Source organism: Nycticebus coucang, chromosome 1 (assembly GCF_027406575.1).
Source record: "Nycticebus coucang isolate mNycCou1 chromosome 1, mNycCou1.pri, whole genome shotgun sequence".
NCBI classification, from domain to species: domain Eukaryota; kingdom Metazoa; phylum Chordata; class Mammalia; order Primates; family Lorisidae; genus Nycticebus; species Nycticebus coucang.
The window spans coordinates 72875555-72896391 of record NC_069780.1 but is presented as its reverse complement, the minus strand read 5'-3'; the positions used below and the strand labels follow the sequence as shown (position 1 = coordinate 72896391).

At 38.5% G+C, this 20837-nt stretch overlaps 1 pseudogene; it reads right to left on the bottom strand.

The window, feature by feature from the left end:
* Positions 1–247: 247 nt before the first annotated feature.
* Positions 248–8571, bottom strand: LOC128590407 (proteasome maturation protein-like; annotated as a pseudogene).
* Between the last annotated feature and the right edge of the window lie 12266 nt (positions 8572–20837).

The window sequence follows — 20837 nt, the reverse complement described above, 5'->3', positions numbered from 1 at the left end:
TTCAGTGGTTAGTTACAGTTGGGTTTGCTTAATTTCTTTTTTTTCTTTATAGATTCCTCAGTAGTTTTCTAGTAATGTGATCACATCATCTGCAAATATAGTTATCTTATTACTTACTTCACTTGTTTCTGCTCATATACTTATGTTTTTTTATGACAGTATTTTTAATGTTGTACACATCAGATCACAGTAAAAAAACAAATATAAGAAGATGCAGCCCCTCTATTTTCACAAACAGCACATTGTATTACAGAAAACCATGTTTATATTACACCATCAAGCACCATTCTCCCATTACTTCTCTTGTGATGATCATTAAGAATATCTTCAAATCCAATGGCCTCCTCATTACCTCTCAAAATATCCATTGAAAGGTTGGGGCATGATAGAAAAGGAAGACAGTGACCCTGCTGCACTGCCTTGAATTCCATCTGTAATTTTAGTGGAGAGAATAGACCCTGGATGTTTCTCAGTGTGAAAAATTCATTTTATCTTGGTTGAGCTGGAAATTTTTTTTTTCTGATAATTCAAGAGGATGACTAGGCAAAAGTTCATTTTTCACATCAAAAAACTTTTCCCAAGAAGATCATGACTTTTGAAAAGTCCACTTGCTGAGAGTTCACTAGCTGGAATACTGCCCTTTAGCTGTGATCCAGGTACCCTGGCATTCCCCTCCCCAGCTCTGTGAACATTCCCTCAGCCCCGTTTTGGTCAGCTGACCTGCCACTTACTTCCATTTCTTGCTCACATATTGATTATTTGCTTCTGATAGGAATATGTCAGTCTTCTTTTTATAGATTTTTAGAGTGGAATGATTAGATAATTGATTCAAGCTTTTTTCTTTTTTAAAATAAGAAATGAAAGTTAAGTATTTTACTTCAAGTACCACTTAAGCTACCTCTCATAACTTTTGATAGGCTGTATTTTTATTATTATTAAGTTAAAAAATATTTTCTAACTTTCCTGTGATTTCTGCTTTGGTTTCTGGAGTATTTGGAAGTGTTTGCTTAATCTCCAAATAGGTGGAGGAATGTCTAAGTGCTTTTTGTCTAACTTAAGTCTATTATAAGCATAGAACATATTCTACAAAATTTCTTTTTTTATATTTTTTTTGGTGGGGGAGGAGATGAGGGTCTTACTATGTTGCTCATGCTGGTTTCAATCTCCTGGGCCTTAAGTGATCCTTCTGCCTGAGCCTCTCAAGCAGCTGAAATTACAGGCTTGAGAGCCATTGCACTTGGCTCTGTATAATTTCAATCCTTTGAAATTACAACTAATGCATAGGTGTAATGGCAGGATGCTGCAGGAAAAAGATCGGTGAACCTGAAAACAGATTAAAAAAAATAAACTATCAAAGTAAAAACAGAGAAAAAAGGCTAAAAACAAACAAACAACATGATCTGAAGTGACATGTAGGAAAATCGAGATGTTTAATACGTATGTATCTGGAATCTTTAAGGTAAAGAGAGTGAGGCTGAGATAGAAAAAATATTTGAAGAAATTATGGTGGAAATTTTAAAATTTTGATTCAAAATAATAATCCACAGAACCAAGAAACTCAAGTAGACTAAACATGTGAAAAGCTATGCCTAGGCATGTTGTAGCCAAAATATAAACAATTAAAGAAAACAAGGCAATCTTTAAAGCCTCAGGATAAGAAAACATTTTATTTATTGGGTGCCACCCAGGGGTAGGTGCCTGGCTCAGAGCCTGAGACAGTGACCACCCTCTGTCAATGATCATCACCCTTGTCCAGCACTCCTCAGAGCCAGGCACATCCTCCATTCCTATCACCTGGCTAGAACCCACCTCTGTCTCACACTCTAGCATGACATACGATGATGGGCAGGCTGCTGACTCATCAGAAATACTGCCAACTGAAAAACCATGTGACGATACCTTGAAGTATTAAAAGAAAAGACTTATCGAACTAGAATTTTAAATCCAGGAAAAATAATATTTAAAAATTAAGTCAAAATAAAGACATTTTCAGAGAGGCGGAGCAAGATGGCGGCCAAGTAACACCTTCCTTGCATCTGGGCACTGTGAGTCTGGGGAGATAGGACTCCAGGCATCTCTGGCTGGTGGGATCTGACTATCACCCCTGCGAGGATACAGGGAGTCAGTGAGAGACTTCTGGACCCCAAAAGGAGGACTAAAACAGTGGAAAACCGGCAAGTGGTCGCATGTGTTCAATCCGTCTAAACCCGCCCGCAACTGTAAGTTCAGTAGCAGCGAGACTGCAAACCAGAAAGGCCTTACCTGTGAACTGTTTTGGTGTCTTTGGACTTGGCACTCAGTTGAACTGCCTTGGGGAGAGCCTGAGCAGGAGTGCGGAGAACTTTGGCCATTGTCTAGGGCCCCAGTCTGAGCCGCTGAGCCAGACGGAGCTAATAGTGTTTGGCTGTGGGTCACAGGGAGCCATTGTGAGCGATCTGCCCTGGCAAGCTCCACCCTCAGGATCGCAGAGCTAGAATTGGATGGGAGCTGGTAACCCAGTGACCAAGTAGCCAAAGGGTGGGTCTGAGCCGCCTTGCAGCCCTAACCTTCAGGGGCAGAGTGAGACCAGATTTGGCACACTGGGTAAGTGGATAGCCACTTCAGCAGTGATTCCAGAGACAAGCACTTTCCTGGGAAAGCTTCTGCTCAGCAAGTGAACAAGTTTAAAGTGCCTTTTAAGTGGGCTGAAGAGAGATTTAGGGTGTCTGCCTCCTGGGGTTTGAGAAATCAGCAGCCTCCAGTCGTATCAGAACTGTGATTAACATCTCATACCCCAGAAGACCATGTGTTGCCCAGACAATATTCAATAACATATACATACTGCTTTGTTTTTGGTTGTGTGTTTTTTTTTTTTTTTTTTGGTTTGGTTGGTTTTTTTTTGTTTATTTTGATGTTGTTGATGTTGTTTTGTTTTTTAAGTTCAACCTTTTCCATACAGATCCTTTTTATTTCTCAATTTTTCTAGTTTAATTATAATTTCCCATTGCTGCCTTTTTCAATAATTAGAACTTCATTTTTGCTAGTGTTTCTACCGCTATTATTTGGTTTTCCACCCAATTTTATCCCATAAAGTTTTCTGTTTGCTTGTTTTGGTTTGATTTATAGCATTTTGTCTTTCCTCTCTACTTGGTGGAGGTGGGGTACTGTGTCTGATCAGGTTACCAAAGAGCTGCTGACCTCAAGGGAACCACCCAACTGGGCACCCCCAGAAGGTGGGGTTTTTTTAAGGTTGTGTCAAAGTACCCTACTGTACACCTATATTGCTCTGTCTCCCTCTTTCTGTGCCTGTCTTCTTTTTGTCAATATTCCTTTTACCCACCCCCTCTCCTTTCTCTATTTTTTTTTGTTTTTCTTATCACTCGGTCCTCCTTTCTTTCATCCCTTTTTTGCTCTTCAACCTTCTCACCCTTCTGGTCCTGTAACCCTTAGTCCACAGGCACGAGAACTTAAAGAGCAAGAGGAAGTGAAAGGAAAATTAGGGCAAGGAAACAGATAAAAGAAATCACTCATGAGGAAGAATCAGCAGAAAACTCCAGGCAACATGAAGAACCAGTCCAGAACAACCCCGCCAAGGGACCATGAGGAAGCTACTGCAGATGATTTCACCTATAAAGAAATGTTAGGAATGACAGAAAAGGAATTTAGAATACACATGTTGAAAACAATGAAAGAAATGATGGAAACAATGAAGGAAACTGCTAATAAAGTGGAAAATAACCAAAAGGAAATCCAAAAACAGAATCAAATAAGAGAAGAACGATATGAAGAATATAAAAAGGATATAGCAGAACTGAAGGAAATGAAACAGTCAATTAGGGAACTTAAAGATGCAATGGAAAGTATCAGCAACAGGTTAGACCATGAAGAAGAAAGAATTTCAGAGGTAGAAGACAAATTCATCGCTTTTGATGCCTACATTCGAAAAACAGAAAGAGAGCACATCAACAATCTCACAAGAGATCTTATGGAATTGGAAAAAGAAGAACAATCTAAGCCTAAACTCAGTAGAAGAAAAGAAATATCCAAAATCAAATCAGAGATCAATGAAATTGAAAACAAAAGAATCATTCAGAAAATTAATGAAACAAGGAGTTGGTTTTTTGAAAAAATAAATAAAATAGATAAACCATTGGCCAGACTAATGAGGAATAGAAAAGTAAAATCTCTAGTAACCTCAATCAGAAATGATAAAGGGGGAATAACAACTGATCCCACAGAGACACAAGAGATCATCTCTGAATACTACCAGAAACTCTATGCCCAGAAATTAGACAGTGAAGGAAATGGATAAATATTTGGTATCACACCCTCTCCCTAGACTCAGCCAGGAAGAAATAGAGCTCCTGAACAGACCAATTTCAAGCACTGAGATCAAAGAAACAATAAAAAATCTTCCAACCAAAAAATGCCCTGGTCCAGATGGCTTCACGCCAGAATTCTATCAAACCTTCAAGAAAGAGCTTATTCCTGTACTGCAGAAATTATTCCAAAAAATTGAGGAAGAAGGAATCTTCCCCAACACATTCTATGAAGCAAACATCACCCTGGTACCAAAACCAGGAAAAGGCCCAAACAAAAAGGAGAATTTCAGACCAATCTCACTCATGAATATAGATGCAAAAATTCTCAACAAAATCCTAGCCAATAGATTACAGCTTATCATCAAAAAAGTCATTCATCATGATCAAGTGGGCTTCATCCCAGGGATGCAAGGCTGGTTTAACATATGCAAGTCCATAAACGTTATCCACCATTTTAACAGAGGCAAAAATAAAGATCACATGATCCTCTCAATAGATGCAGAAAAAGCATTTGATAAATCCAGCATCCTTTTCTAATTAGAACACTGAAGAGTATAGGCATAGGTGGCACATTTCTAAAACTGATTGAAGCTATCTATGACAACCCCACAGCTAATATTTTACTGAATGGAGTAAAACTGAAAGCTTTTCCTCTTAGAACTGGAATCAGACAAGGTTGTCCTCTGTCACCTTTACTATTCAACGTAGTGCTGGAAGTTCTAGCCAATACAATTAGGCAAGACAAGGAAATAAAGGGAATCCAAATGGGAGCAGAGGAGGTCAAACTCTCCCTCTTTGCTGATGACATGATCTTATACTTAGAGAACCCCAAAGACTCAACCACAAGACTCCTAGAAGTCATCAAAAAATACAGTAATGTTTCAGGATATAAAATCAGTGTCCACAGGTCAGTAGCCTTTGTGTACACCAATAACAGTCAAGATGAGAAGCTAATTAAGGACACAACTCTCTTCACCATAGTTTCAAAGAAAATGAAATACCTAGGAATATACCTAATGAAGGAGTTGAAGGACCTCTATAAAGAAAACTATGAAATGCTCAGAAAGGAAATAGCAGAGGATATTAACAAATGGAAGAACATAACATGCTCATGGATGGGAAGAATCAACATTGTTAAAATGTCTATACCTCCCAAAGCAATCTACCTATTCAATGCCATTCCTATCAAAATACCAACATCGTACTTTCAAGATTTGGAAAAAATGATTCTGCGTTTTGTATGGAACCGGAAAAAACCCCATATACCTAAGGCAGTTCTTTGTAACAAAAATAAAGCTGGGGGCATCAGCATACCAGATTTTAGTCTGTACTACAAAGCCAAAGTGCTCAAGACAGCATGGTACTGGTACAAAAACAGAGACATAGACACTTGGAATCGAATTGAAAACCAAGAAATGAAACTAACATCTTACAACCACCTAATCTTCGATAAACCAAACAAGAACATACCTTGGGGGAAAGACTCCCTATTCAATAAATGGTGTTGGGAGAACTGGATGTCTACATGTAAAAGACTGAAACTGGACCCACACCTTTCCCCACTCACAAAAATTGATTCAAGATGGATAAAGGACTTAAATTTAAGGCATGAAACAATAAAAATCCTCCAAGAAAGCATAGGAAAAACACTGGAAGATATTGGTCTGGGGAAAGACTTCATGAAGAAGACTACCATGGCAATTGCAACAACAACAAAAATAAAGAAATCGGACTTCATTAAACTGAAAAGCTTCTGTACAGCTAAGGAGACAATAACCAAAGCAAAGAGACAAACTACACAATGGGAAAGGATATTTGCATATTTTCAATCAGACAAAAGCTTGATAACTAGGATCTATAGAGAACTCAAATTAATCCACATGAAAAAAGCCAACAATCCCATATACCAATGGGCAAGAGACATGAATAGAACTTTCTCTAAAGATGACAGACGAATGGCTAACAAACACATGAAAAAATGTTCATCATCTCTATATATTAGAGAAATGCAAATCAAAACAACCCTGAGATATCATCTAACCCCAGTGAGAATGGCCCACATCACAAAATCTCAAAACTGCAGATGCTGGCGTGGATGTGGAGAGAAGGGAACACTTTTATACTGCTGGTGGGACTGCAAACTAGTGCAACCTTTCTGAAAGGAAGTATGGAGAAACCTCAAAGCACTCAAGCTAGACCTCCCATTTGATCCTGCAATCCCATTACTGGGCATCTACCCAGAAGGAAAAAAATCCTTCTATCATAAGGACACTTGTACTAGACTATTTATTGCAGCTCAATTTACAATCGCCAAAATTTGGAAACAGCCTAAATGCCCACCAACCCAGGAATGGATTAACAAGCTGTGGTATATGTATACCGTGGAATACTATTCAGCCGTTAAAAAAAATGGAGACTTTACATCCTTCGTATTAACCTGGATGGAAGTGGAAGACATTATTCTTAGTAAAGCATCACAAGAATGGAGAAGCATGAATCCTATGTACTCAATTTTGATATGAGGACAATTAATGACAATTAAGGTTATGCGGGGGAAGCAGAAAGAGGGAGGGAGGGGGTAGGGCCTTGGTGTGTGTGACACTTTATGGGGTCAAGACATGATTGCAAGAGGGACTTTACCTAACAATTGCAATCAGTGTAATCTGGCTTATTGTACCCTCAATGAATCCCCAACAATAAAAAAAAAAAATTAAAAAAATAAATAAAGACATTTTCAAATAAGTAAAAACAGAGAATGTTCATTAACAACAGACTTGAATTTCAGTAAATGGTAAAGTTCTTTGGGTTGATGAAAAATGATACCAGGTGGAAACATGGAACTACAAGAGGGAATGAAAAGATCAGAAATAGAGAATATAAAGGCAATATAGGAAAGTCTGTTGATCACATCTTATTTCTTTAAAAACAAGTGACTGCTTAAGAAAATAGGGTAAGAGTTACAACATAGTAGGAAATAAAATGTACACCAACGGTAGCGCTTATGAAAATAGGAAGGTGAATGAAATTCACTATTTCAAGGTGTTTACATAACGCATCATGTGATATAAAATAACTTTGAGGCAGACTAGATTAGTTTAAAGATGCGTATTGTAATCTTCAGAACAAGTACTAGAAAGGCTAAAAAGCCACTAGAGAAAATAAAATTGATTACTAAATGTGGGTGAGAGCTTGAGTAGGTTGACGTTCCTGAGATGTCGTGAGGGTTATGGACCCGTGTCTCACCCCCTGCAATACACCCCTAAGGTGGTGAGGGGGGCTTGGACTGTCCAACAGAGTAGATGAAAAAACAGTCTGGGAAATGTTCAGAGGTTCTCAACCTTCCTAATGCCACGACCCTTTAATACAGTTCCTCATGTTTTGGTGATCCCCAACCATAAAATTATTTTCCTTGCTACTTCATGGTTGGGGTCCAGAAGTTCAAAGGGCCTGATACCTAATGTAATTATGGGTTTTCTTTTTCTATCCCAGGGCTTCATTTAGCTTAGCATTTGGCAAACCACTTAAGGATGCCCTAGTTTCGATCTGGGCCATTTCAGTGTGTAGGTGTACAAGCTAAAGTGTGTTATTTGGTGTTTTATGGAATGGTTAATCTAAGGCAAAAAAAAAAAAAAATTCTCAATAAGTACAGTCTCTGACCATGAGACCAACTTCCCAGCGAGTGGGGTACAGAAGTGGATCTGAAATCATGAGATTCAAGGGTTGAGCTGCATCTCCTACCACCCAGCTGCAGCTGATCTCATGATCTCTAAAGAGTCTTCTAAAGGTACAACTGAAGCACCAGAACACAGAAAACACGGGAAGGTGGGTTGCATCCTCCAGGATGCAGTGCACTTAATTAACTAGAGATCCAATATGCTGATTCCTCTGTAGGAAAAAGACATGGGCCAGGGCACCAGGAAGTACAAGCAGGAGTAGCCCAACTTGTTATGACTCCCAGTGACATATTTCCAAGCTTTCTGTCCCTGTAACTCCAGACTCTCCAGGGTGGAAATTTCTTGTCCCCAACAGGAACACTCTTCCAGGGGGCAAAGGATAGAATTATAAGTGGTGGCTGCCAGCAATGCATTTGGAATCATTATTCTCAGACTGCTGATAAGGAAAGGAGTCACCACATGGTGAGAATAATTGCCCTTGATCAGCAAGAGGAGATAAAGCCATGTTTGCACATGATGGGCAGGGAGGAATATACATGACACACAGATGATCTATTTGGAAACCTGGAACAGTACCTGGTTCTCCCTTTTCCCATTGTAGTGGTGAATAGATATGCTTGAAGCAGCCCCAGATTGAGAAGGATACGATTTTCAAGGGGCTAGATACTTCAGAAATGCTACCAAGAGCTGTCTAGGGAATAGCTGACTAAAGGGAATTGGAAAGGATTGTGGAGAAGAAGTTGAATAAGTTCCCATTACAGTTCCAAGATCAACAGCAGCAATGGGAGCTCATCCTGCTCACCTCCCTACTCCCCAGAGGGAAAAGTCCACAGAAATTATAGAGCAGCTACTCCTCTAAAAGTAGATCTGTGTGACATAAGGGTGGCCCATGGCAGCCAAAGGCAATGCATCTTGCAGATCTGCAACTGTGTGTGGGCCTTCTTGACCTAAGTCCCCATAGCTGCATTTTACAATCCACCACCATCTTTCTCCTGTCGAATCCATGCTTTCAACAAGCTGCGCCCAGCCAATAATGGGTATAGTGGTTATACCAAGAACAGAATTCCTATAAGACACTGACATCCTTTGACAGCACACTTGAGTATGAAGACACCCCAGTGACCTTGCTTAGGCCACATAGCACTCAAACTACGCTCCCTCCTCTCTTCCTTCTGGTTCAGACTCATGATGCAGTCTGATGGTGCTCCCAGTCTAACCCGGCTTCTACTTATTTTCTCTAACAGAGCATTTCTCCTAATAAAATTCTTGCCTATTAATCTTATCTAGGTGTCTGCTTTTCGCAGAAACAGGATTTAGAGCTTGGGATAATCTTCTAAGGTATGCGAAGGCTTTGAAGAATTGAGAGAAGGGGAATGACATGATCAATTACTGGTTCAGCCAGTGGTGTTCAGTATTAGGTGCCTAATATTATATAAGGTCACTCAATCAGACATAAAGTCAAGAATAGACAGAATAGCAAAGGAGAGTTTTGCCTTGTCCCCTTCCAATTATGAGTGCCCCTGAGTATGACTGCAGAAAGTAATACGCATTGTGCCTTCCATCTAAATTCTATTCTTGTTTTATTTCAATTTCCCCATTCTATATTTCTCCCTCATGAAACTGTTCTTCCTGAATGCCCATGAAAATGCTATTGCATATAAAATACTTGCTAGGTATGGTTTTTAATAATTATCAGCACTGAATAACTTTTCAATGAAGTAAATTATACAGTTTATCTCTTCTCTTCGGATTCTTCTACTGGGTAAATATTGATGAATTTGTTAGTTTCCTCACTAGGAAAACAAATGGTTCAATATTTACCTTTTTAACAACACTTTTGTTTTAAAAGGGAGAAAGCAGAGAATGTTTACATATTAATGAGCTTTAATGTTTAATAGACAGTTTGCATTCTAGTTAGAGTACGTTCACCTCTAAAGGCAAAGCTTTCATTGTCACTGGGAAATGAATGGGACCAGTCATATTCTCAAATATATTTTTAAACAGGTGGGAAATTGTATTTAAGTTATCCATTTTGGTCAGCATTTCAAGTTTCATATTATGTGGGTATCTACGGCCAGGGTAGCTCCCAGACAGTTGTTTTCACTAACAACTGTGAAAAGGTTTTTGAAACTTTAAGATTCAAAAAGCATTTTGAATCTTTATGAAAATCTTCACAAAGATTATGTTTTTGAGACAACGGCCACTGTATTGGCCAATTTGTGAGTAAGAGTCATGATTTGGAGACTTTGACTTCCCAAACACTTCAAAACTTGGTTTTATACTGTAAGATTAGTTTATCACCTGGAAGGACGTGAGAAAAATATAGGCCAGCACGGTAACTTGTCAGCTATCTATACATTTCATACTGATGAATCAGTATCACTTCCCCTCTCCTTTTCTTTTATATCCTTTCAATTGTTTTATTTATTTTCTATTTTTTTAATGTAGCCTTCCTGGCATTTTCTTAGTTATTGTGTTAAGACATTTATATTCTACATTTACTAAGTTTCACATGTACCCTTGTAAGATGCACTGCAGGTGTAATTGTTTTATATTGGCACTTTTATATGCTGTATAGGCAAAGTAAGGATATAATAGTGATTACATTTGTAGAAGGCTTTGTTGTTTTTACAGCACACATCACAGAAGTTATTTCATTTAATGTCTTAGTAAATATGAGAATTAAATAGAACAAAGCATATTATCTCCATTTTACAAATTATGTAAATGTATAATATATATGTATAAATATAAGCACAGAAAGGCTAAGTAACCCCCAAAGGTCACATGGAGTTTGGATGGGAGCCCAGATATCCATATAGAAGCGATTTAATCAGCAACATAGCACACATAAAATGGACTTTTGTGTGCTCTATATTTACAGAAATGTGGATCAAAATTAGTAATCCATGTCAGAGGATACAAGTTTTATATGGCCTACAAATTTAAGATATATTATCACAATTAATTTTCAAAAAGAAATATGGAAAATGAAATCAAAATTTAGGGTTAGACACAAAATTCAGTTAGAATCAGAAATCAGGGTGTCCTAAATTTATCTGTTAGGTTGAGCCTATGGCATCAGATTGAGTGTGTTGAATCAAGTTTGCAATAGATTATTTTAATTCCCCAAGGAGAAAAATTGATGCTGCTGAATCCCTTCCACATTCAAGTGATGGGGCAAGCTGAATTGGTCACATTGTACCAAGTCAATTCAACTTGCTCAACTTTAGACCAAGTCATGGTTCCTTTTTATCGGAATTGTTCATCTGTGCTGCCAGCCAGGTGGCAACATTCGGATCTGCTTAACATTCCCAGGTCTGTTCTTCTTTGACGTTCATCTCCTTCCTTTGCTTTCCCCTTTCTCCATTGAGACCCATCCCTTATGCTGTTCTAGCTTAAAGGACTTTTGTTCTGGACTCTGCCCCTTTAGCCAGATTAAATGGTTAAATTTTCATAATAGAAAACATAGGTAAAAGATAATCAAATGCCAAGTCAATTACCTGTAACCGATGAGATTAATTTTCTCTTGGCATTAATATTATATGTTGCTTACTAAGACAATAAGTCTATCAGGCAGAACTTTCTGGAAGTTGTTTTACATAGTCTTAATTTCATAAGCACTCCTTCATGTAAAATAATATACAGTAGAACCTCCGTAGTTGACGACATCCCTACGCTGACCACTTCTTTAAATTGACCTAATTTTCATCGACTGGACAAGCAGCACAAGTATGTATCAGGACAGTAGGTCTAGTTCCTTACCCTGACCACCTCCGTGAGTTGTCCATTTGGTTGTAGTCCACTGGCTGTTCAGCGTACAGAGGTTCTACTGTACTCTTACACATTTATGCTGCATGGATGTCTGTATTATTCATATGCTGTGTTATTACATCCAGACCGTATTAGCAATTATGCATCAAGAAAGTAGAACTCTACTCTGCTGCAATTAAATTATCACATGGATTATTTTCCTCTAAAATCATCGTAACTAACATTTAGCCTTCATTGCATGCTAATGGTATTCTAAGCATTGTACCAATAAGAAAAATGACAAACCTTTCCGTATTATATTTGCTATCTGTAATTGAGACAATAAATAAATAAATACTTAAGCCCACAATAGAACTGCCTATTTGCTCCTGTGCTCTGAGAGAATGTTCAGCAGCCCTTGCTGATAGGGCAGACAGTTAGCAAGGGTACTGCGGGAGGCAAGGTCTGCCCTTTGCTCAGTTCATGTAATCAGAGACCAGAGTGTTCTTAACCTTTTATGGATGGATGAACAACAAGTTAGAAATTTCTAATTGCCGTCTCTCCAAGGGCCCTCTCCCAACTAAGTAGTGAAGATATTAGCAGAAAACTGTTGTTCATCCAAGGTGATGTTAACTTTTTGTGAAATTAAGAGAACTTTATTCGAAAACAGCTTCAATAGCTAAAGGCATAAAATATAAGAAATATACTCTAGGCTGTAATAATTGCTGGCTGCCCTGGGAAATGGCTTCAAGGCTAGAGCAGTCGTGGCTCCATGCAAGCACATCCTCTAATTATTGAAAAGCCTGTGTAGAGTCTCCATGTTAATCAGTCTCTCAGAGACTCAAGCTTTATGTGGTTAGTGCAGATTTATGACGTTTTTCTTTTTCTGTTATTAAAACTGATATTTCATAAGGAAGAAACTATCTCCAGACAACTGTTAAAATGCAAAGTTTCAGTCATAAAAGAAAACTGTAAGATTATTCTGAGACTGTTCCGTAGAGAATTCTAAACAAGGATAAGAAACAACACATCAAAGGCAGGGGGGGAATTCAAAAAATAAAAAGGCTGACTCTAAAATATTAACAAAAAGACTCAACAGTTGGCCCGTAGAATCAAGAGGTTATAGTATAATTAATTTAAGTGCTTGTTACAATTATGGAAATAAACATTTCATGCATAAATGCAAACTGAATTATACATAATTATGAAAGCACTAAACTAATTGGAACATTTGGATTAACATAGTCAAAGCCAAATTGCCTTTTAAAACCAATGACACAGTGCTTTGCATGTGTCTTGCATGTTCAGAGCAAATATTAGTTAATAATAGAAAGGAGCATATTCAGAAACACATAGTTCTGTGAAGTTAGCACTTTGTTTCTCTTGCAGTGTATGCACATATTGTAGATTAAATTATAGTGAAATCTTATGGAAGAAATACAAAGCTAAGACAGGCTTGTTACTCCACTCGTAACTGATCTATAGGTGAAGACTGAAGGGCAGAGACTCAGGTTCCAGGACTCAAGACTCCCTCTACCCAACCCCCACCATATTCAGAATATGCCGCTAGGCCCAGTAGGGTAACAGGGATGGATGACAGGAATTAGTAATCTGAGACAAATTCAAGGAAAATTGTGCGTAGCTGAGATGAAGAAGATTGAGTAGCAGGGCCTCCCTCACCCAGTCTAGATTTCAAAGTTTGCTTGGCCTTCCTAGTTCCTTTTTTAAATAAAATTTAAAAATTTTATTTATTAAGCTGTACTTTCTCCTTTTCACATGAACCACATGATTTTACTGCATTAAGACTGTGAAAATTTTTATGATTTATTACTATATGTAGAGATGAACCTCCTTAGAGTGACCTATGCTAAAAAAATATATATATATATCTTCTTTCCACTCTTCTTCTGTCACTGAAAACTCACATTCCTACAGAGAAGCTGATGATAGCTCAACTTTGGAAAAGGATTATAGTCAAAATGACTGATAATAGCCTATTTAACTCTTTCAAATAGTACCATCTTGTTCACCCACTGAATCAATTATTATATGTAATCAGAGCTTTCCAGACATTACCATTACATCAGATAAGGTATTACATTAACAGTGATGGACCTAGTCTCACCAGCTCCTCTGACGCTACATGTTGGTGTATCTTCTCTTCCTCTTATAAAAATTTTTTTTTTCTTAGCTTTTGTCTCACATTTTCTTTTTTATTGGGTTTTTTTTTTTTTATTGTTGGGGATTCATTGAGGGTACAATAAGCCAGGTTACACTGATTGCAATTGTTAGGTAAAGTCCCTCTTGCAATCATGTCTTGCCCCCATAAAGTGTGACACACACCGAGGCCCCACCCCCCTCCCTCCATCCCTCTTTCTGCTTCTCCCCCCCATAACCTTAATTGTCATTAATTGTCCTCATATCAAAATTGAGTACATAGGATTCATGCTTCTCCATTCTTGTGATGCTTTACTAAGAATAATGTCTTCCACTTCCATCCAGGTTAATACGAAGGATGTAAAGTCTCCATTTTTTTTAATGGCTGAATAATATTCCATGGTATACATATGCCACAGCTTGTTAATCCATTCCTGGGTTGGTGGGCATTTAGGCTGTTTCCACATTTTGGCGATTGTAAATTGAACTGCAATAAACAGTCTAGTATAAGTGTCCTTATGATAAAAGGATTTTTTTCCTTCTGGGTAGATGCCCAGTAATGGGATTGCAGGATCAAATGGGAGGTCTAGCTTGAGTGCTTTGAGGTTTCTCCATACTTCCTTCCAGAAAGGTTGTACTAGTTTGCAGTCCCACCAGCAGTGTAAAAGTGTTCCCTTCTCTCCACATCCACGCCAGCAACTGCAGTTTTGAGATTTTGTGATGTGGGCCATTCTCACTGGGGTTAGATGATATCTCAGGGTTGTTTTGATTTGCATTTCTCTAATATATAGAGATGATGAACATTTTTTCATGTGTTTGTTAGCCATTCGTCTGTCATCTTTAGAGAAAGTTCTATTCATGTCTCTTGCCCATTGGTATATGGGATTGTTGGCTTTTTCACGTGGATTAATTTGAGTTCTCTATAGATCCTAGTTATCAAGCTTCTGTCTGATTGAAAATATGCAAATATCCTTTCCCATTGTGTAGGTTGTCTCTTTGCTTTGGTTATTGTCTCCTTAGTTGTACAGAAGCTTTTCAGTTTAATGAAGTCCCATTTGTTTCTTTTGTTGTTGTTGCAACTGCCATGGCAGTCTTCTTCATGAAGTCTTTCCCCAGACCAATATCTTCCAGTGTTTTTCCTATGCTTTCTTGGAGGATTTTTATTGTTTCATGCCTTAAATTTAAGTCCTTTATCCATCTTGAATCAATTTTTGTGAGTGGGGAAAGGTGTGGGTCCAGTTTCAGTCTTTTACATGAAGACATCCAGTTCTCCCAACACCATTTATTGAATAGGGAGTCTTTCCCCCAAGGTATGTTCTTGTTTGGTTTATCAAAGATTAGGTGGTTGTAAGATGTTAGTTTCATTTCTTGGTTTTCAATTCGATTCCAAGTGTCTATGTCTCTGTTTTTGTACCAGTACCATACTGTCTTGAGCACTATGGCTTTGTAGTACAGACTAAAATCTGGTATGCTGATGCTCCCAGCTTTATTTTTATTACAAAGAACTGCCTTAGGTATATGGGGCTTTTTCCGGTTCCATACAAAACGCAGAATCATTTTTTCCAAATCTTGAAAGTACGATGTTGGTATTTTGATAGGAATGGCATTGAATAGGTAGATTGCTTTGGGAAGTATCGACATTTTAACAATGTTGATTCTTCCCATCCATGAGCATGGTATGTTCTTCCATTTGTTAATATCCTCTGCTATTTCCTTTCTGAGGATTTCATAGTTTTCTTTATAGAGGCCCTTCACCTCCTTCGTTAGGTATATTCCTAGGTATTTCATTTTCTTTGAAACTATGGTGAAGGGAGTTTTGTCCTTAATTAGCTTCTCATCTTGACTGTTATTGGTGTATACAAAGGCTACTGACTTGTGGACATTGATTTTATATCCTGAAACATTACTGTATTTTTTGATGACTTCTAGGAGTCTTGTGGTTGAGTCTTTGGGGTTCTCTAAGTATAAGATCGTATTGTCAGCAAAGGGGGAGAGTTTGACCTCCTCTGCTCCCATTTGGATTCCCTTGATTTCCATGTCTTGCCTAATTGTATTGGCTAGAACTTCCAGCACTACGTTGAATAGTAAAGGTGACAGAGGACAACCTTGTCTGGTTCCAGTTCTAAGAGGAAAAGCTTTCAGTTTTACTCCATTCAGTAAAATATTGGCTGTGGGTTTGTCATAGATAGCTTCAATCAGTTTTAGACATGTGCCACCTATGCCTATTCTCTTCAGTGTTCTAATTAGAAAAGGATGCTGGATTTTATTGAATGCTTTTTCTGCATCTATTGAGAGGATCATGTGATCTTTATTTTTGCCTCTGTTAATATGGTGGATAACGTTTATGGACTTGCATGTGTTAAACCAGCCTTGCATCCCTGGGATGAAGCCTACTTGATCATGAGGAATGACTTTTTTGATGATAAGCTGTATTCTATTGGCTAGGATTTTGTTGAGAATTTTTGCGTCTATATTCATGAGTGAGATTGGTCTGAAATTCTCCTTTTTGTTTGGGCCTTTTCCTGGTTTTGGTATCAGGGTGATGTTTGCTTCATAGAATGTGTTGGGGAAGATTCCTTCTTCCTCAATTTTTTGGAACAATTTCTGCAGTACAGGAATAATTTCTTCCTTGAAGGTTTGATAGAATTCTGGAGTGAAGCCATCTGGACCGGGGCATTTTTTGGTTGGAAGATTTTTTATTGTTTCTTTGATCTCAGTGCTTGAAATTGGTCTGTTCAGGAGCTCTATTTCTTCCTGGCTGAGTCTAGGGAGAGGGTGTGATTCCAAATATTGATCCATTTCCTTCACATTGTCAAATTTCTGGGCATAGAGTTTCTGGTAGTATTCAGAGATGATCTCTTGTGTCTGTGGGATCAGTTGTTATTTCCCCTTTATCATTTCTGATTGACGTTACTAGAGATTTTACTTTTCTATTCCTCGTTAGTCTGGCCAATGGTTTTATTTTTTATTTTTTTTATTTTTTCAAAAAACCAACTCCTTGTTTCATTAGTTTTGTGAATGATTCTTTTGTTTTCATTTTCATTGATCTCTGATTTGATTTTGTATATTTCTTTTCTTCTACTGAGTTTAGGCTTAGATTGTTCCTCTTTTTCCAATTCCATAAGATCTCTTGTGAGATTGTTGATGCGCTCTCTTTCCGTTTTTCGAATATAGGCATCTAAAGCAATGAATTTTCCTCTCAAAACTGCTTTTGCAGTATCCCATGGGTTTTGGTAGCTTGTGTCTTCATTGTTGTTATGCTCAAGGAAGTTAATGATTTCCTGTTTTATTTCTTCCTGCACCCATCTGTTATTCAACAGAAGATTGTTTAATTTCCATGCCTTTGTGTGGGGTCGAGCATTTTCGTTAGAGTAGAGTTCCACCTTTAGTGCCTTATGGTCTGAGAAGATACAAGGTAACATTTCAATTCTTTTAATTCTGTTGATATTTGTTTTGTGTCCCAGGATATGATCAATTTTGGAGAATGTTCCATGGGGTGATGAGAAGAATGTATATTCTTTATCTTTGGGATGGAGTGTTCTCTATGCGTCTATCAAGCACAGTTGTTCTAGGGTCTCATTTAAATCTCTTATATCTTTGTTTAATTTCTGTTTAGAGGATCTGTCCAGCTCTGTAAGAGGAGTGTTAAAGTCCCCTGTTATTATGGTATTATCAGATATCATATTGCGCAGACTGAGTAAGGTCTGTTTCAAGAATCTGGGAGCATTGAAATTGGGTGCATAAATATTTAGAATTGAAATGTCTTCTTGTTGTATTTTTCCTTTAACTAATATAAAGTGACCATCTTTGTCTTTTTTGACTTTAGTTGCTTTAAATCCACATGTATATGAAAATAAGATTGCAACTCCTCTTTTCTTCTGAATTCCATTTGCCTGAAAAATTGTCTTCCAACCCTTGACTTGGAGCTTTAATTTGTGTTTTGAAGACAGGTGTGTTTCTTGCAGACAGCAAATAGATGGCTTGTGTTTTTTAATCCAGTCAACCAATCTATGTGTCTTCAGTGGGGAATTCAAGCCATTAACATTTATTGAGATAATTGATAAGTGTGGTAGTATTCTATTCATCTTATTTGGTGAGAGTCCATTGCTTAGTTTTATCTTTTGCATCAGTGTGGAGGTTAGTTTCTGTCATTTAATTTCTGAGTTCTTATTTTGCTGCTGATCCATCGTGGTGGTCAGTGTGCAGAACAGGTTGAAGTATGTCCTGTAGAGCTGGTCTTGTTGTGGCAAATTTCCTCAATGTTTGTATATCCATAAACGATTTGATTTCTTTGTGAATTTTGAAGCTTAGCTTAGCAGGGAACAGAATTCTGGGCTGGAAATTGTTCTGTTTAAGTAGATTAAAGGTAGATGACCATTGTCTTCTTGCTTGGAAAGTTTCATTAGAGAAGTCTGCGGTCACTCTGATGGATTTACCCCTGTAGGTCAACTGGCACTTACTCCTGGCAGCTTGCAGAATCTTTTGTTTTGTCTTGACTTTGGACAGGTTCATCACAATGTGTCTTGGACAAGCTCGGTTAGAGTTGAGGCGACCTGGGGTCCGATATCCCTCTGAAAGCAGTGTGTCAGAATCTTTGGTGATATTTGGGAAATTTTCTTTTATAATATTCTCTAGTATGGCTTCCATTCCTCTGGGGCATTCTTCTTCCCCTTCTGGAATTCCTATAACTCATATGTTGGAACGCTTCATAAAGTCCCATAATTCTGGCAGTGAACGTTCTGCTTTCTCTCTCTTCTTTTCTGCCTCTTTTACTATCTGAGTTATCTCAAGAACTTTGTCTTCTACTTGTGAAATTCTTTCTTCTGCATGGTCTAACCTGTTGCTGATACTTTCCATTGCATCTTTAAGTTGCCTAATTGACTGTTTCATTTCCTTCAGCTCTGCTATATCCTTTTTATATTCTTCATATCGTTCATCTCTTATTTGATTCTGTTTTTCAATTTCCTTTTGGTTATTTTCCACTTTATTAGCAGTTTCCTTCATTATTTCCATCATTTCTTTCATTGTTTTGAACATGTGTATTCTAAATTCCCTTTCTGTCATTCCTAACATTTCTGTATAGGTGGAATCCTCTGCAGTAGCTACCTCATGGTCCCTTGGCGGGGTTGTTCTGGACTGGTTCTTCATGTTGCCTCGAGTTTTCTGCTGATTCTTCCTCATGAGTGATTTCTTTTATCTGTTTCCTTGCCCTAATTTTCCTTTCACTTCCTCTTGCTCTTTAAGTTCTCGTGCCTGTGGACTAAGGGTTACAGGACCAGAGGGGTGAGAAGGTTGAAGAGCAAAAAAGGGATGAAGGAAAGGAGGACAGAGTGATAAGGAAAAAAAAGAAAAATAGAGAAAGGAGAGGGGGTGGGTAAAAGGAATATTGACAAAAAGAAGACAGGCACAGAAAGAGGGAGACAGAACAATATAGGTGTACAGTAGGGTACTTTGACACAACCTTAAAAAAAACCACTTTCTGGGGGTGCCCTGTTGGGTGGCTCCGTTGAGGTCAGCAGCTCTTTGCTAATCTGATCAGACACAGTACCCCACCTTCACCCAGTAGAGAGGAAAGACAAAAATGCTATAAATCAAACCAAAACAAGCAAATAGAAAACTTTACGGGATAAAATTGGGTGAAAAACCGAATAATAGCGGTAGAAACACTAGCAAATATGAAGTTCTAATTATTGAAAAAGACAGCAATGGGAAATTATAATTAAACTAGAATAATTGAGAAAGAAAAAGGATCTGTATGGAAAAGGTTGAACTTATAAAACAAAACAACATCAACAACATCAAAATAAACAAAAAAAAAACCAACCAAACCAAGAAAAAAAAAAAAAACACAACCAAAACAAAGCAGTATGTATATGTTATTGAATATTGTCTGGGCAACACGTGGTCTTCTGGGGTATGAGATGTTAATCACAGTTCTGATATGACTGGAGGGTGCTGATTTCTCAAACCCCAGCAGGTAGACACCCTAAATCTCTCTTCAGCCCACTTAAAAGGCACTTTGAACTTGTTCACTTGCTGAGCAGAAGGTTTCCCAGGAAAGTGCTTGTCACTGGAATCACTGCTGAAGTGGCTATCCACTTACCCAGTGTGCCAAAACTGGTCTCACTCTGCCCCTGAGGGCTGCAAGGTGGCTCAGACCCCGCCCTTAGGCTACTTGGTCGCTGGGTTACCAGCTCCCACCCAATTCTAGCTCTGAGACCCTGAGGGCGGAGCTTGCCAGGGCAGATCGCTCACAATGTCTCCAGGTTACCCACTGCCAAACACCATTAGCTCCGTCTGGCTCAGCGGCTCAGACTGGGGCCCTAGACAACAGCCAAAGTTCTCCGCACTCCCCCTCAGGCTCTCCCTAAGGCAGTTCAACTGAGTGCCAAGTCCAAAGACACCAAAACAGTTCACAGGTAAGGCCTTTCTGGTTTGCAGTCTCGCTGCTACTGAACTTACAGTTGCGGGCAGGTTTAGACGGATTGAACACACGCGACCACTTGCCGGTTTTCCACTGTTTTAGTCCTCCTTTTGGGGTCCAGAAGTCTCTCACTGACTCCCTGTATCCTTGCAGGGGTGATGATAATGAGATGCCTGGAGTCCTATCTCCCCAGAGATTCCTGGAGTCCTATCTCCCCAGACTCTCAGCACCCAGATGCAAGGAAGCTGTTACTCGGCCGCCATCTTGCTCCGCCTCCTTGTCTCTCCTCTTATAAAATTTTACTCCATGGTTTCTAAAGTCTGAAGAAATGCCTTATCTGTGCCTAGGTACCAGTTAGCCATTTATGGTCAGCAGTGCATCCACCATGGTCCTCCTATCTGACTGCCATCACATTCCACTGCCACCTGCAAATCCACTCACTATGGCCCTTTGTGACAATGTTGACACATAATATTCTCACTGATAATACAAATGTGGCACCTAATATTCTCACTGCTACTCCCAGAG